Source organism: Engystomops pustulosus, chromosome 6 (genome assembly GCF_040894005.1).
Source record: "Engystomops pustulosus chromosome 6, aEngPut4.maternal, whole genome shotgun sequence".
In the NCBI taxonomy this organism is placed as follows: domain Eukaryota; kingdom Metazoa; phylum Chordata; class Amphibia; order Anura; family Leptodactylidae; genus Engystomops; species Engystomops pustulosus.
Genome location: NC_092416.1, coordinates 154,827,191 through 154,845,264, shown reverse-complemented (window position 1 = coordinate 154,845,264; position 18,074 = coordinate 154,827,191). Strand labels below are relative to the sequence as shown.

The 18,074-nt window shown below is 43.6% G+C and overlaps 1 protein-coding gene across 6 annotated transcripts in view; it reads left to right on the top strand.

Annotated features, from left to right (window-relative positions):
• The first annotated feature begins 436 nt into the window (after window positions 1-436).
• RHBDF2 (rhomboid 5 homolog 2) overlaps window positions 437-18,074 on the top strand; it is a 43,414-nt gene continuing 25,776 nt past the window's right edge. Inside the window, exons 1-2 of one of the 6 annotated variants that reach the window (XM_072111953.1) lie at window positions 437-578; window positions 16,434-16,533. The gene's annotated coding sequence lies outside the window, so the exon portion shown is untranslated. Of the gene's footprint in view, window positions 579-718; window positions 927-2,127; window positions 2,151-7,008; window positions 7,252-16,433; window positions 16,534-18,074 lie in introns of those variants that run through there. The other 5 variants (XM_072111954.1, XM_072111955.1, XM_072111957.1 and 2 more) reach the window with 5 other exon arrangements.

Genomic DNA, 18,074 nt, shown 5'->3' with positions numbered 1-18,074 from the left:
TTTTATTTGAAAACTATCTGCAACTAGTTTTTATTTAGAAATTATGGCGGGAAACCATTTCCTGTGTCCTTATAGTTACAAGGTATTTCTGTCAGACTTGTGTAGTCTACACCGCCACATGATTTCTGGTTGCTATGGACGACAAGGCCACATGTTTCCCTATAGATTTTCTAAACTTTATTTATACCCGCGCATAAGGACACTGCTTTTTACATTCCTCCACCCATTGATAGGTGATAGCAGCTGCCTGCAGTATCTCTTTACTGTGCTACAAGTCCAGACAAGCTCCAGCTCCCCGTCCTCCCCCTCAGTCTACACGTCCCGTCAGGTCCAGACAGGAGGAGAGCTGTGCGCCGCTTACATATAACATCCCCGAGCCCGCGCCGTGACTCACATCCCACCCACGTGTTTCCCCATCATCTTCCGCATTCACACCCCGCCCACTGACCACGCCCTCACGGCAGCGAGACACGCCCACCCAGCTGGCTCGCTGCGGCCACGCCCAGAAAGTGTGTGTTTGTTCTGGAGTGAGAGAAGGACGGGAGCGCTGAGAGTGAGGAGCTGCACACTAAGCCCAGGTGATTGGCCCCTGTGTCCCGGGGGCCCCTGCCATGTGTGGACTCTGCATAAAGCTTTACCTGTCTGGAGGGCGGGCTCTCACTTTAAGGGGAGCTCCATTTCCTGTATAGTTGGAGATAATCTATTGTTTCCTGTTATCAGCCAGTTCTGACTGGGTCCAGAACATCCTGGAGCACTTGTATACAGATATGGGCTGCATTGCCCCATGAATTGGCCTCTTGTATGCTGCTGCCTATAGATTTCAGCCTGTTCTATAGTTTTCTTTGTGTTTCCTGATACAGAATAGGGACCTAAATGCACTAATGTGAACTGGTACTTGCAGGAGCGCCCTCCTGGAGCATGTCCAGGTAGTTATCATGGTGAGGGGTGTTCTCTAGTTATTGGGGAGCTCTAACTAGGTTGTATGTAAGCATCTAGGGTTTGGAACTACAACTCTCAGCATGCCCTGCTCATTAGTATGTGAGAGGTGTCATTTGGAACAGCCACAGAGCACTGGATAATACGTATTAGCCTGCAGAACTACAACTCCCAGCATGCCTGTGAGTTATTACGGTGAGAGTAGTCATTTTGCAACAACTCTATACGGATTTAGGTTGCAGAACTACAACTCTCAGCCTAACTTGGTGTAAGTTGTCATTTGCAGCAGATGATGAGCGCTTGCTAGGTCATATAAGGGTTAAGTGTAGAACTACCACTCCCAGCATGCCCACATCACATTCCTGGTGAAAGTTGGCGTTTTACAACAATCGGAAAGCGCTGCCTGGGTCATGTAAAGTGCAGAACTACAAATCCAAGCACGCTGGATATGCTTGGAGTTGTAGTTTTGCAACTGCATGAGATCCCTTAAAGGCTTTGCTGGCCCCATACATGTAGCCCCTTCTGATTGTTATATATTTGTAGTGCAATTTCCCCCATAACTTCAAGTTATGATGTCATCCCATCAGTAATGACATCATGTCACGGCCTTGATTACAAAAAGACATCACATGATCACCCCAGCACCTTTACACCAAATCCATGAGACCGTAATAGAGCGGCTTGTCTGGTGGGTGTGAATATAAGGAAGTTGCATGAAGGAGGAGCGAGTAATGCGGAGATCATACATGTCATGTTTATATAGGGAGTGCACAGGATGCTATAGACAGTAGTCTGGATTCTATCCTCCTGACAAGTAATGATCGAAACCCCATGCGTTTCTTGCAACTGTCCTCCCCCCTAGTAGTAGTCATTTAGTGTGAGCCCTACAGGATAAGGTGATTGGTTTCTTGCACACAGCGCCACACTTGTCAGCATGTTGTGTGGGGTATTGCAGCTTTGTCCTAATCACTTTAGCTTTAGTTCCTGACGTGACCTGGAGTGACTGTGTATCCTGCTGCATAGGGCCTTTTTCATTTTAATTGGAATATTTGTCAATCACAGGAGCGGGGGGATGGGGCAGGGGTTCCAAAGAGTACTTACTACAGATTAACGGACCTGATGCTTGCGTTCAGGTCCGGCCACTCAACCCAGGCATATTGGCGGCCGAACAAAAAGGCAAACTGTCTCCCCCTAGCCACGGTTGGCCAGGGAAGGTAAGTATCAGTGCTAAGTACGCTGATGGGCAGGGGTATTCCAGGTCAGCTGCATAACCCCTTTAAATATCTGATGCAGGGACTTATCCAGGATATTTAACAGGTTAAGGTTGGTTACTTTTTATCTTGCAACATTTCTTCCACGTAACTAATTTTCCAAAAATAAATACATGTGTATTTGTAGTCCCTTTACACAGTAGTAGTTTTACCTATAGTTAGTGGTACAGTGAGCCCCTTGTCCATGTGCGTGTCTGCCTTTCACAGCCGCTGCCTATATAGGCCATGGAGCTGCCTGTAGTCCCCATGGACGCTGGTGTTATAGGTTGCTGGTGGTTACATTGCCCTGTTATGTCAGCCGCTCCGCTCTCCTTCTCTACATCCTGTCACTCGTCTTCTGCGTCTTTTATGCTCTATTTCCTCTTAATGTATCTCTATAAGCGGGTGTATACGGGCACGGGAGGGAGGCAAGGGGTTAAATCAAGGCGTGAGGAGTAATACGTTTGTAGGTCATAAAACTGTTCCCGCCATCCCTGGAGTGTGTAATCCTATACGGGGGCCGCAGTGTATTGATTACCAGTTGTTATGCTAGGATTATGCGCGGCCATGTGTTCCTGTATAGACAGAGTCCTCTAATCTACTATATTATGGGATAAATTATAGGATTGTGACTGTTTAGTCATCTGCTTCTGGGTGGCAAAGGACATGGCTGACATTACGGTGTCACTCTGCTTTTCTAAGGTCCTGAACAGTAAGCCATAACCTTGTTTCATGGTTAGACAGTAGCGGTGAGCAATGTAGATAACCTGGGAGCCGGGACTGCAGCCGTATCGCTTGTTAGGCTATGTTCACACACGGCAAGCTGGATGCAGAGCAAACGGAAGAATTTCTCCAGCAGATTTACATTGTGTGACTATTACCTTGCCAGGGCTGTGGAGTCGTGACTCTTCAGATATAGAATAAATTGGTGGAGTTTGAATAATGCAGTGTGAAGAAATCAGAATTTGTGAAAATTCTAAAATGTGTATTCATGATCTAAGGATTTAGGCCAGTGGGTCAGACCCCCAGGGCAAAAATTTAAAACTTTCCTGGCTCATCTTCTGCTCCCTGCAGCTTCTTCTTTCCTCTATGTGGCGCTCTACTGTGTCCCTCACTGCGTCCCCCACTGCTTTTGTGCACCAGTGTCGGGTGCACTCCTGGGTCCTCTCCTGCTCCTGTCGCCGGTGCACACAACCAGCATCAGGACTCGGGACACAACAGGAGAATCCTTGAGCAGTGAAAACTTCTCAGCTGCACTCACTGTTAACTGGCCTTCTGAAGCAATGCAGACACATCCATCAGTTATTAAAGCTCTCATTGGACTCCGACTGCCAGCTGCTCGTCGCCTGTTGGCCGCCGATTCTGCATCCTCTTCTAGGCTTTCAGTTGGGATGAAAGTGACTGCACTTTATGTACATGCTCAGTAGTGAAGCTTCTTTGCTACAGATCAGAGGGATAAGGTACTGAGAAGGAATGTCTGCACTCATCTTAGGGCTCATTCACATGGCCGTCTGCGGGGACGTACATGCGGCCGCATGTACGTCCCCATAGACGGCAATAGCGGCGCAGATACGGTGCCACACATGCTTGGCACCGATCCGGGCCGCACACCGCAAAAAGATAGAGCTTGCTCTATCTTTTGGCGTGTGTGCGGCCGTGTGCCGCTATTCTCTATGGAGGTAGGAGGGGCCACCTCCTCTCCAGCACACGGCGTTATGCCCGCACAGCGGGCATACCGCGTGTGAATGAACCCTTACAAATGCTAGAGTGACCAGAAAAACAGGGCTGTGTAGTTGGTGGCCATTGAGGAGTTGGAAGCTTGACACAACCCTGCTATCCATGTACTCCATTAAACCACAGAAAATGGAGTGGCAGGACATATGTGAGAACTGGACCTTGTTTTTGTCATCAGTGGTGTCACAGCGGTTGGATCCCAGTCGTGCCCCGGTCACACCACTGTTATTGATGACAGTCACTAAATTCATTTATTTCTAAAGACAAAAATAACATATCTTGCAGCCCCGTTTTGGTAGTTATAAACTGAGTTGTAAAAGAAGTGAAACCTGCTTACTTGCTGGTTGTGCATGTTGCGGCCCCCCTATTCATTCCTAATGCACTGATAGCTGAGCGCCGTACTCGGCAATCTCCATCAGCACCATAGAGACGAATGGAGCAGCCAGCACATACACGACCGGCATCTGGGTGCGACGGGGGTACAACCAACCCCTGTTCTTTTAATCAGTGGGGATCCAATCACTGTCCCTCACCAATCAATTTGGCACCTATACGTATATTTTTTTTTTTACACTGGAAAACCCCTTTAAGTAAAATATATATTAACTTTATGAAGATTTGGTGCGGGTTCACATGGCAGATTTTAACACAAATCTATGGAAATTCTCCTAGCGTGGAAATCAATGGGAGGCCATCATGTCTTTTAAGTCAAGGAACAAATGAATTGCCCTGCCCTATATTCCAAGTGGAATCCACATAGATTCTACAAAAAATTTAGGCTACCAGACAGGAATGTTGTTGCCGTTTTTGAGACATACAATCTGTGCCAAATTCCCCTGTGTCAGTATACCCTAATAACTGTAAACATTTATGTGCAGATACCATGGATTCTTGATCGATATAATTGTGACAAGGTGTGAACAGAACCTTTACGATATTTGTCAGAGTGTTTCAGGAGGTGTAATTTTCCTGATCTGTCCATAGAAATGACATATGGCTCTCGCTGTAATACCCTGCTTGTGCCTTTAGAACCAAAACAATCCTGTATCCGTAATAGATGGGTGAACTCCATTGGGTTTTAGTAGTGGTTGAGCATGAGTCAGTCATTCTCTGAATTTGGGCTTGTAATGGATAAAAGCTGGTACCATCTGTATGGGGCCTCAGAACCCGAATTCTACATAGTGACAACATTCTGTTAGTGTTTTTCCATTTTGTTCTATTCGTGCGCTAAAGGGGCTTCCAAATGGGGTTATCCCAACGGCCCCATTTAGGCCATAAGAGTTTCCTTTTTGTCCTGGGTTCTTCTGACCAAGCCTCCATTTTTACTGACTATTTGGAAATATTTCCATTGGGAACATTCCAATATCATGAGAAATTGCTCCATCTTTCAGAATGGGATGCACAGTAATTGAAACAGTTCTACAGTATAAGAAAAACATGGCTGCTCAGATCCGGAAACAGCGCCACATTGTCAGTAGGTTGTGTCTGGTATTGCAGCCCAGTTCTGCTGAAGTGAATGGGATGGAGCTGTCTGCTTGTATAACCTGTGAGTGGTGCATGATTTGATCCCTTTGCAATCCCGTAAATTTTTTTCCGTTACTCATTTTCATAGAAAACAAGAAATGAATTATCCCATTTCCTGTAAACATTTCCTTTGTAGTCTGCTCTGACCCTGATGTGTTGATGTGATATCTTCCTCCCTTTGCTCATTTTACTTGCTAACCAACTGAATTTGTATAAGCAAATAGGGGGCACAGATAAGGGAGTATGTCTGCAGGATCAGACTACACAAGGGTTGTTTGTAGTCTGTTACTATGATAAAGCAGAATAGAATTTTTCTAACTTTATTTTTTATTTTTTTGGTTTTGATTTTACCGGTATATTGTTGACAGGTAAAATGCCAACATCGGAGACTCCAGGAAGCCTCAGACCGCTCATTTGCAAAGAAAAATAGAATAACCATACTCATTTGTTTATTTTTTGTTTTTTCTTCACCTCTGTCCTTTCAGGTCTGGTTGAGTCTTGGATACAGCCACCTTTACCAACCCCACTATTGCCAATGCATATGGTTTTCTTAGTTTTTTTTTTCTTTGAAGGCTTCTCCATCTTTTAGGGTAGTCCTATCTTGGTAACCTTTCATTTTGAAATCCACCTGTTGCATCCGGCTCTTGCTAAGGCATAAAACATACTCTCTCTTTTGGTGCTGATTATAGGTAACCTTGTTGTTGAGGGGTCTATGATGGGTGGAGAAATAGGATTATGTGTTTAGTAAGCCTTAGGGCAGTGATGGCTAACCTATGGCACTGGTGCCAGAGGTGGCACTCAGAGCCCTTTCTGTTGGCACTCAGGCCATCACCAGAGATGACTCCAGGTATCTTCCTGCAGCCCCAGACAGCCCAGGACTTGCTGTGCACAGAGCTAAGTGACAGCTCTACCTGGGACTATTTTCTGCTTTATTGATGTCCTCAGGTGCTGGAATCAATGAAAGCTGTGACAGAGAAGGGAGTATAAATCACAAATTACATTTCTGTGTTGGCACTTTGTGATAAATAATTGGGTCTTTGTCATAGTTTGGGCACTCGGTCTCTAAAAGGTTTGCCATCACTGCCTTAGGTGTTCTTCTCTCAGAACTTTCCCTACTCAATATAAGAGGCCTTCAGAGATCATCTGTGATCCGAGCTGAAGCCGGACAGTCTTCAGTTTCCCTGCAGCGCAACCACAGGGGAAAGAAGGTAACGCAAAGTGTCCATCAGAACAGTTTTGTATGTGATGAAGGCAGGACAGGACCTCCACCAGGGTGATAGACAGTAATTAGTAATGCGATGAAATCATCCCTTTATACTTAGGACACACACTTGCTCAGGAATCCATGGTCTGCTGTGTTTATTGTCTGTCAATAGGTACTCAGCATATTTTTTCTTAGGGAACAGTGTGTTCATATCATCTTGTGAACAATAAACACCATTTTTTTAATGCTGCATGTTCTTTCCTGAGTTTGGGGGTTATCTTGGAATCCAAATGTCCTGTTCCGCCCCGTTTCCACGGTGACCCATCTGTTTATTTGCTGAAAATCTGTCACCTAGTATTCTGCTGACTTAACTCCTATGAAGCTTGTGGTTCACAGTCGCATAAGCTCAGAAAGCATATCTTACTTGTGCCTTTATTAATGGAGGAGAAGAAAAATTCTACCTCAGAGATATTGTGGATTCGCAAGCGTTAACATCAATCTTCACCGCCAGGACGTGTTCTTGAAGCTTGGACAACCTTGCTGATGACACCGGAGGAAGGATCCTTGACCACCTCTTTAGTAACGGCTCTGGGAAGGCAACAGGTCAGTCTTATAGGACGGTAGGATACATATGGAGGGAAATATAGGACTGGTCGAGAAATATGTGGCAGCATATTACAATAGTAGGACATTCAGATTATCCTTGGCAGGATGAGGTTAAAAGTTGACATGTAGAAGTCATAATGAAGAATTTGGCCTCAAGGTGGTCACCAAGCTACTTAGTGGGTAGAGGTATTGCCTCATATATTACAGTCTTGGTTGTATATTTAGGTGTACAATGCTTTGACCATAGGAAGTTCTGACAGATTATGTTTTTCTCCACGTCCATTTTTTTCCCACCTCACATCTGATGGCTTCGGCTGAAGGATCTTTCTTGTATGGGCCCCAGGAGGGCAGCGGGTCAGTATTGTAGGACAGTGTGATCATTGTGGATGGTCGTGTTGGCAGCAAGGTTTTGACTAGACAATAGTTATGGCTCTTTGGTTGGATGTGGTGAAATGTTGACTTATACTTTAGGGAGCATCTTGGGGAAGTTGGCCATGTAGAGGTCACCAAGCTACCCAGTTGAAGCATATTGAAAGTTTACTTGGGGTGATAAAACAATTTCTAGGTAAGCATAGAGTTTTAATATTTTCTACATCTTTTCTTTTCCACCTCACAGACAATTTTTTCAGTAGTTTATCGACTGAAGTATCTCTCCTGTCCCATCAGTTCTTGACCTCCTGGGTTTGCAGTCTGTTACACACACACAGTATGTTATCAGTGAATTACCTCTTATCACATCTTTATTGTGTTTTCTGTTTAAGCAAGGTATTGTATCCACCTTTCCATAGAGTGAAAGGATTATTCTGAGTGATGACTGACACAATTATTACTGTCAAACAGCTATATCTATGGAGATAAAGTGATCAATCCCTTCTTTAGAGGTCTGGGGCCTTTGTAGTTATTGTTATTGTAGTAGTAAACTTTTACATGATAGATTTTATACTTTTTGTGAGTGTGTATTACTAACTTGTCTGGAATCATGTGCTAGCGACCTTATGATGACATATCAGATGTTTTGCTATGCCGATAGTGTTCCTTCATCATGAATAGTTTTTTAAGATTCTTTTTCTTAACATTCTTTTATCTAAGAAGCTATGGCCTCCATTTAGTATTGTTGTCTGTGTGTTTTCAGTTGGAAGAGTTGTTGCTAGGTCCTCAGATGCAAGTTGGATAGCCCATCTATACATACTAATGATAGGGTGTCTTTTTCCGTTAATAGGAGCTTATTGGTTTCTGTGGACACCTTGGCACGCTCTAGCGCTAGAGTTCGTTCTCTGTTTTAGATAAAGGCTCCCATATGTATAGAGAAAAGAAGTTAGAAGACCATGCCCATTTTTGTTGAACCAGCCTACTGTCTGCATTGTATGGTTGACCTCCATTAGGTTACTTTGGCAGATTGGGAGAATTGTTTTCGGAAGTGGCTTTGACCACTCTGTCCATTGAAAATATATGCTAAGACAAATTAGGCATACATGGACATGTGGGATTCTGGTGGCATCTCCAATGCTGTTGGCAAAAATAACCAATTGGCCAAAGGCTGTTGATGTGTATGGGCACTTGGAGAGGGAAATCATGTATAGCATGTCCTGCAGACATCCGGCTTTTTCAAGACTTGCTGCTTAGCCACGACATGACCTCTAGCTCTTGGGATATACCTACTACCTGTGTCTGGAGCAAATATCTACCTCTTCTTTATATGATAGTCATACAGTTTTTGGGTCTATTTTTCGTGGCTAGAAGAGGTCTTAGTACATGTTTGACAATTCTCTATTGATAAAAACAACAAATCTATATTTTTCCATGCTGTTTTCCTTTAATTTAATTTCTGAGAAGACCAAATTGCTTGTTAACTTATTTTGTGTTTCTTGCTGTGAAGCTGTTGGATGGTTCTTTTAAAAACTCCAGTATAATCTGCTTTCCTCTTTACAGAACCAGCGATTTGTTGACCCCCATGGTGAAATCTCCAAGTGTCAATCTGTGGCTGCATAAACCCTCCTGAACCATGTGCCCATCTTTGAGAAATTTTGGTTACCTGCTGCTATGTTTATTTCTTGAATACAGTCATGTTATCTTAGAGGCCTTACAAAACTGCCTTTAAATATCATGCATCAACTAGGGCCGATTCTAGCCTAGCTGCCTAAGGCAAAAATTTAAATGACCTCCCGCTTCAAGCTGCCCACCCCTGCTATAGTTGGTTCACCAAAACTGCAGGCAAATTTATAAAAAGCATCTATAACCTGATCAGAAAATGTTGACAACATTATTAACAATGGAGAACAGCCTCACAAAGGGTCACCAGATCACAGACGCCCTGTGACTGACCCTACACAGGCTGGTGCTCTCTCACACACAGTCAGGGACACTGACATTAGTAGCATCTAGTGACAACCTGCTCCATCAGAAAGAAGATTTAAAGGGGTTATCCAAGATTAATAAATTGGGGCCTGGCTGGGGCGGGCTCTGCTCCAGTGCTGTTGATGTCCTGCTCCGCTGTTTGTCTGATCCGTGCCTCTGTTTGTTTACAGGGGCACAGAAGCTGGGCACAGGGTGCTTACGTCTGGCTGGAAGCTCCCATCCGACAGCCGAAGCTGTACTACTGACTTACTGCCCACCTCAGGGCTCAGCATTTTTATCTCTTTTAGTGGCAGAAGTGATCCTGGTGCAGATCAGTGTCTGTTCAATGATGGGCCAACCTATGGTCCTCAAATTGTTTATCTCTGAGGCCCTGAAGCCGGCAGTCAGAAGCGGTTAAGTTTGTCCGATGTGCAGTGGTTGGAAGCTATAATGATGAGGAGAACGGATGAATATGGTGGTCTTTGTAATGGTGTCATATTGGTTGTCGACAAGCAAATTGTGGGTAAGGGCAGATTTTGCATCTATACTTTCAGAGAACATATGGATCAGCAGTGAAGGAAGGTGGAGATGGGTGGTTATTGGAAGAAGATGCTATGGGCCAAATGAGTGTTCGGCAAATGTCTGAGGAGTCTGGCTCCCTTTATCTTTATTGGTGGGGTCTCTATAATCTCACATGAACATTCACATAGTAGAGCCTGGAAGCAGACCTAATACACATTCAAATTGCAGAGTTGTTGTCTGTCTTTAGTGGGTGATGCCATGTGGCTCCTTGTCTTTCCAGGATTTGGGCAGTGCCAGGGACACTGGCTCCCTTCTGCCTTCCTCCGCTCCATCTGTGCCCTCCCTCCCTCGTCACACACTTGAGGGTGTGAATTAAAGACCATGGTAAGGGAGGGGGTTTTGACTTGGAAGGATTCCCCGGTGCTGTATAACAGTCTGCTGTATGTGAATCCCAGCTGGAACATAAGGTATTGGCCTCGGAACGGAGATGTTGAGACAGCAGAGCATGACCCGCTATTTCCAGACAGATTGACTTGAGCTTAATTCATGTTGATTGAAGTTAGTTCAATGCCCTTATTTTGTCTGTGTCTTTTTAGTAACGGACTAAAGAGTCTTTTTTTGTGGGTTTTTGCCACCGTTCACACAGCATATGAACAATCTGTGAGTGGGATGTAGAGTAGATTAGTTTTTTTTTTTTTTTTTATGCGGAATAAAGAATAAATAACAATTTTTGGATAAATGTAATGTGTCTTCAGAAATTACATAGTTTTGTAATAGGGGTTTTCCAAGACATTAGATATTAATCACCTATTCCATCATCATATTGGTGGGAGTCCAACACAACCATAGTCGGCGATGTTAAAAGACCACAGGGCCAGGTTTTCTTCACTTTTGATGGAGGTGTAACCTTGCCATAGATGGATTTGATTATACATTCCTGAAAAGCAGAAGAGGTAATGAACCTCCTCCAGCTGACCACTGCAAAGTAATGTAAAGGGGTCATATTCAGTTTCCACTTTATCGTGACTGCTGTAAAGCAAATTTCCGTAGGTCGTTCAAGATGGCTACCCCTCCTCCCCCCAAATTATGTTGAAATCTAAAGGAGAAATTTAAGTTGTAGAGTTTTGCCGGTTATCAAATACAGGCGGTCCCCTACTTAAGAACACCGTCTTACAGACCACCCCTAGTTACAAATGGACCTCTGGATGTTGGCCATTTACTGTACTTTAGCTTTAGGCTGCTATAAATGGTTATAACTGTTATCTAAGGTGTCTGCAATTAAGCTTTATTGTTAATCGTGCTTCTTCTGACAACCCAACATTTTTTAAATCCAATTGCAACAGAGACCAAAAAAAATTTTGATTGGGGTTCCAATTATAAAATATACGGTTCCGACTTGCATACAAAATTAACTTAAGTACAAACCTAAAGAACCTAACTTGTACGTTACCTGGGGACTGCCTGTATATTGTAGACAAATCTTTGATAAGTTCTAAAAAGCCTAATATTAGCTTCTACATTCGTAGTCATTGGAGACCAGACCCCAAATTATTTCTTTATTCCCCTGAAGTCACATAAAATTTGAAAGCTCCTTTATCTTCCCGTGTCCTGTGAACCGTGGTCGACCTCCTTAAAGAAATGAAGGCCACACTAATAATAGGGATATGTCGGTCAGTCTCCCTTTTGTCCATCTCTATTTGGTTCTCTTTTTAGCAATTTTAAGGTGACCCTAAATTGCTGTTGGCCGACGTCTCCAGCACACATTTTGGGTAGGACAAGCTGGTATTTTTAAGAGGGGGGAGACCAAAGAGACCCTACTCAAACATCTGGTGGTGTTTTTGTGAGAACATAGAATCGAACATGTTGAAATTCAAAGATAACCCCTTAGAAATGGCCTGGGGCGATAGTAGTATCAGATGGGGAAACATTCATTATTAGGTCACATTCTTCCATATTCTGAAATGTAGTACATCTGGCCATCTCAGAAGTACAGTTCTGCCTATCGTGTATGATCTGACTGGAAGGCATTGTGGCTTTGTGAAAACTTGGCTGACATTCTGTACCGTAAAGGATTTAATTATCACAAATCTCTCCCGAACAGTGAATTGATGCTTTGTGTTGGTAAAAACGGACATTCTATCAATGGCACATTCTAAGGAGAGAGATATAAAAGCTGTTTTTATGTATTTGTGATGTTATCCGAGTGTTTGGTAAGAGAAGATCCCACTGAGATGAATACGATGACTGGCTGTTGCTCCAGAGAGATGGTTGAGAAATAATTCTGTGTTTGTCACCACATGATACAATTGTGTCATAGTCCTTCTCTAAAAGTCATGTCTCCAATTGCTCCCCCTGCAAAATTTCTCACCATGTGAAAGCCACAATTTGTTAATCACGGAAATTCGCTTTTTGAGACATTATATATTTTATTTTTTTAACGAGTTGGGGGGGCCCCACTTAGCCGAATCTCTGTCTCCAACAGCCTGGCAGTGTGGGGTGAGGGGGGCAGTATGTAATAGAACCATGATGGGGCTGTATATAGTTAACTGCGAGCGGGCTGTATATAAAAAACCATGACAGAGCTCTTTGGGAATGATAATCTAGGAAATATTTTAGTTTCTGAGGTTTGAATGCCCCCACATGAGTTCACTGCAATGGGGCCCATCTGGATTCGGCTCCAGTTGGACTAATAAAAAAAAAACTGTTTCGCTTCAAAATCTTGAATTATTTGAGGTAGGATCTGAGGTAAATATATGGACAAAATCAGTCCAATTGATATCTGATACATTCATAATGTTTTATTAAAATGGAATAGGTGTCTACAGCAACCAATTTCAGAACATGTTTAAGTAGTTTAACAAATAAAACATTATTGCTTTTTGGTTGTAATAGGCCACAATTACCACTTTCTGTCAGGGAAGATGTTGTCGGCGGGAGTCATATATAATCATCATCGGTTCTCTTCTTGTATCGTAACACTGGACCTGACTATGAGTCTGGGAATGGTCTGTCGCTGTATGGATGAAGCACCGTGTCATGGCTTCCAAAATACAAGAAAATAATCACTGCAGGGTCCGCCTAATGGTGACTGCATATTTTCAACTAAAGGGTTGGGTAAGGTCATAAAAATTTTAAGCTTAAAATTGAAATTTACCAGTAAAGGCAGTACCCGGGTTGCGTACAAGATAGGTTCTGTAGGTTTGTTCGTAAGTCGAATTTGTATGTAAGTCGTTATAATTGTAACCCCAGCCAAAAATTTCTTGGTCTCTTTGACAATTGGATTTTAAAACTTCTGTATTGTCATACAGATAACAATAAATCTTAATTGTAGACACCTTTGATGGCTCTTTCAGCTAATCATTCTAGCCTTGGATTAAAATACAGTAAATTACCAACTTAACTAGGGATCGTCTGTAAATCTGGTGTTCTTAAGTAGGGGACCGTATTGTATTCCCTTTTTTTCTGGATGAGTCTATTTCCTCTTTATTTTTATACAATTCCTGAAGTTAGACAACTGGACCACCACTTTAACGTTGTCCTAAAATGACAGCCACACAGAGAGAAAGTGTATGTGGGTGTCCTAATTTCCCCTAATGGGGATTGGGCTAATAGATTTTGTTATGCTTGATCTTTTGTTTTATTGAGAGGGTATGAGCCACAATTCAAGGAGTCTTCCACCCGAGCATACTTGTGTATAGAGAAAGTATTGTGTGGCCAGATTAAACCAGATTAACTATGTTATTGTACTGTTGTGTATTATATTATATTATATATTATATTATTATATTATTTTATTATTTTTCTATTAATGGACATCTTTCTATAAGAAAATTTTTATTGGGATGCACTGGGTGTGTGACTTGCTCTTCGAAATGCTATGGTAAATCCCATTCAGGAATCATTTTCCGGTGAACACAGAAACGCCTCTTCGATTTCTATCGAATTTCTAACAGATGGGCAGAAAAGCTAAGGTTTGCTTACATTAGTCCATCCATCTGCTGAACCAACTGCTGGGCATGCTGGGAATTATAGTAATATCCTTAGAATCAGACGATGTGTAGACTATGCAGCCGGCATGTACATTAGGGAAAATAAGTATTTGATACTCTGGCGATTTAGCAAGTTTTCCAAGTTACAAAGAATTGAGCGGTCTGTAATTTTTGTCGTAAGTACGCTTCAACTGTGAGAGAGAGAATCTGTTTAAATTCTTCATTTGTATTTTATTGCACAAAGTTGGAACACACTGCTGCTGGGATTTTAGCCCACTCCTCCATACAGAACTTTTTCAGGTTTCGGGGGCTGTCTGTGGGCAACGTTCAGTTCCAGCTCCCTCCCTTTTCAATTGGGTTTAAAGGAAATCTACCACGTTTACAAAGTAAAAAACGCCTACACATACTCACCCACTCATCTTGATCCCGGCGCTTGTCTTCGATAATCTTGACTCGCCGGGATCACCAAGTTTTAAAAGGTAACATGAAGGGCGAGGTCAAGATTTATTGCCGCCTCTTGCATAATGTATGCCTCCCTCTTCCATGATGGAGAGGGAGCGTGAGGTCACACAGGGGCGTGAATAATTAGCAGCCCTCAGCGCCGGACATCTCGTCTCTACCCTTAGGCTGGCGCCACACGTAGCGCTTTGTCTGCGCACGCAAACGCAAACAAAGTCGCGCCCACCGGGGCGGGCTTCGGCCCGATCGCATCGGCGTTTCCATAGAAACGCCAATGCGATCGGGCCGAAGCCCGCCCCGGTGGGCGCGACTTTGTTTGCGTTTGCAAGCGCAGACAAAGCGCTACGTGTGGCGCCAGCCTTAGGCTGCTTTTTATAAGTCTCTCTTTTTCTAGGTGGTCCCGGGAGGTTGGGAGATTGTCCCGCCTCCTCCTGGTCCCTTACATTAGAGCTGCAGAGCAGTCGAAGCAACGGGCCAGGCGAAGGCAGAATCAGCCATGCTACTCAGGCAACCACACTCTCTTCCCCGAGTTGTAGTCTGAACCCGGCAGAGAAAATGACTGTTGCGATAGGCGGCTACAGTATGAGGAGTCTGAAGGACAGGGGGCCACAGTATGAGAACAGGGGCTCCTCACACCGTGTGAGGAGGGGAGGGGTAGGAGTACAGATCGTATTATGTATAATTTTGGGGAGATGACTAAAAGTGGAAAGGGAGAATAAAATTTAAAGAGGGGTTTTATATGGGTCCATAGTGCGGTTGGCTACTGTAAGGGGGAATTATACTATGTGGGGGCCATTAAGGTCAATATTACACTATGGGTGTGGTTTAGAAAAAAGGGGGAGTGAGTTTTCGTCCCTTTTTTCTCTTGCCTAAAAGTCGGCTAAAATCTTAAAATACATATTCATGCCCATCCTAGCTTCAATATAGTGCAATCATCCTGTCCCCTTTTGCAGAAAAGCACTCCTGAAGTTTGATGTTTCCACCCCCATGATTCACAGTTGGGATGGTGTTTCTTGGGGTGTATTCATCCAGATGGTCCTTGCCAAACTTCAATTAGGCCTGGACTATACTTGCATTCTCTGCATAACTCTATTACGGCGTAGTGTGTTACTAAGGGTAATCTCTGAGACTGAGCTCCCAACTCTATTACGGTTATTGACTTGAATGTGAGCTGTAGAGAATTGGTCCCTATTAGTCCACCCAGAATTTCAATACAATGTAGATTCTAGTCAGTGGGGTCCATCAGGTTCAGTTTGTTTAGCCTTTCATTTTTCTATTCATGTAACAGTAACTCTTAAAGGACATGTACCACCAGCATGAAGGACTGTATGCAAATGAGCCTGAGGGGCTCCAGGTTTCATCGATGTTAATGGAGCCCCTCAGACTCATTTGCCTACAGTCCTTCATACTGGTGGTAGATGGCCTTTAAGTCTTTGCTCAGATAATGTATTTTTTTTTTTTTTTTAAATAACTGCAGTAAAAGTGGAGTTGTATTGTAACGTGAGAGCTTGAGAGCGGCAAGCCTTCTTTCCTTCTATGCAAAGTGCTTTATGTGAGTAGTGCCAAGTACTGGCGGAGTACTACAAGTTTTCCCCTGGTACTCTTGTTAAGGACTGTACTTGGTAATGTATCTGTCTGGCTGCTCTGTGTCTCATCTATGTTGTGTTTCTGGGGAGGGGAAGTCCTGGTATTCCATCTATGTATGATGTAATCCCCATGCCCCCCCCCCCCCCCCCCGCCATGGTGCCCTAATCTCTCCTCTCAATCCTTTTGATGCGCTCCCACTTCCTTGGAGCGGCTATGTGTTTTTGTCTGATATTTTTACATTTTCTATCACATCCTGTAACTTCCTATTACTCACCTTCCTCTCTACAGCGCAGGAGCCAAAGCAAACACAGGACAGGATTGTAAATAGCTGATGCCTACTGTGCGGGAAGAAGTCCCCTTGTCGAGAGGCGGATGATCTGACCAGCAGGTACCCTGCACTGTAACACATCATATCTATCTACTGCTTCACACAAATGACAATGTCTTCATGTAGAGCAGAAGTCTTAGTACAGATGGCGGAATGAGGTGTTTGTGGTGTTTTTAGGATGTGGTAATGAGGATGGTGGTCACTCGGGAAGTGGAGCGAGAGTGGCTACTGTATCACTGAGTTCAGGGCTTTACTTCTTCTGATTCTTGTATTATTTTTATTCTTGCTTGTTTTCTACATCTTGCATTGAGACAGGATAGAGGATTAATCTGCATTTATTTGCCACACATCAAAGGGTAAACCGACAATTTTGTATTGTTCTTGCACACTTTGACCCAGTAGGAGTATGACCCTTAACCCTTCCTGATTTTTGTTGTGTCCAGTCATGTGTTAGGGAAATTCTTGATGATAAGTGACCCCTCCTCAGGTGTTTTGAGCCAACCCTTATGCCAGTATGGGGGGCCCTGAAGTGCTACAAACCGTTGCGTATTTTGGTATGTTTTGTATGTTTTCTCATGATTTTGGCAAAGTAGCGGCACTGCTGAGGTTTTTCCATTTGTGGACAGTATAACTAAACATGGATTGAAGAGCTCGGCCACTTGGACTGAAGTTTAATAGGATAAGTCTAAGACCCCAATAGGGCCATATATATTATACTTACCCTGATAATTTTTGCAGGGAACTGCTCCTTGCACCACCATCCGCCGAAAGCCAGCAGGACGTCACAGGGCTTTGTGATCTATGACTCGCAGCAAACTTTAACAGGGTGAGAATAATATGGGTGACCTTATCAGGGTCTTATACTTACCCTGTTAAAGTTTAGTATAGGTGGCCAACTCGTTTAAGTTCTCCCTTATCTACTGGATAACAATCTGATTGGTGAGGCTCCGACAGGCAGAGTGCTAATAGGTGGAACAGCAGGCATAGCATGCGTCCTGACTATTCAAACAATATGAAGTGTCAGAAATTGCTAGGCACGGCGCTCTGCTATCTCTAGCACACTTATTACCTGACTATCGGAGTGCCAGAAACTGTGGATCTCTGGATTGCTCAGTGAGGACCCCTGCCGTCAGACCCTCGCCAATCATCTTGTTATCCCCCATTGCATGGATAGGTGAAAACTTAAATACAAAAAGGTAGGTAGAAGGTCCAGCACTCGTGAATAAAACATAGATCCTTTATTTCAGTTTTAACATTTCTTAAAGGGTTTTTCCATGAAAACAAGTTAGGTCCTATCCCGTGGATAGGGCCTAACTTGCTGATCAGTGGGGGTCTCAGTGCTGAGACCCCTGAGATCGCGAGAACGAGGGGTCCAACCGTTCTCTGTCAGCTCCATAGAATTTAATGGATCAGAATGGTCATGTGCCCTCTGCTCCATTAGTCTTGGGAGCAACGAAGGGTCGGTCGCACCCCTTGTTCTTGTGATCTTTGAGGGTTTCGGCACTGATCAGCAAGTTAGGCCCTATCCCGTGGATAACCCCTTTAAGTCAAAAGATTGTAAAATGTGAAATACAAGCCTGTATCCACTTTAAAAAATAGAT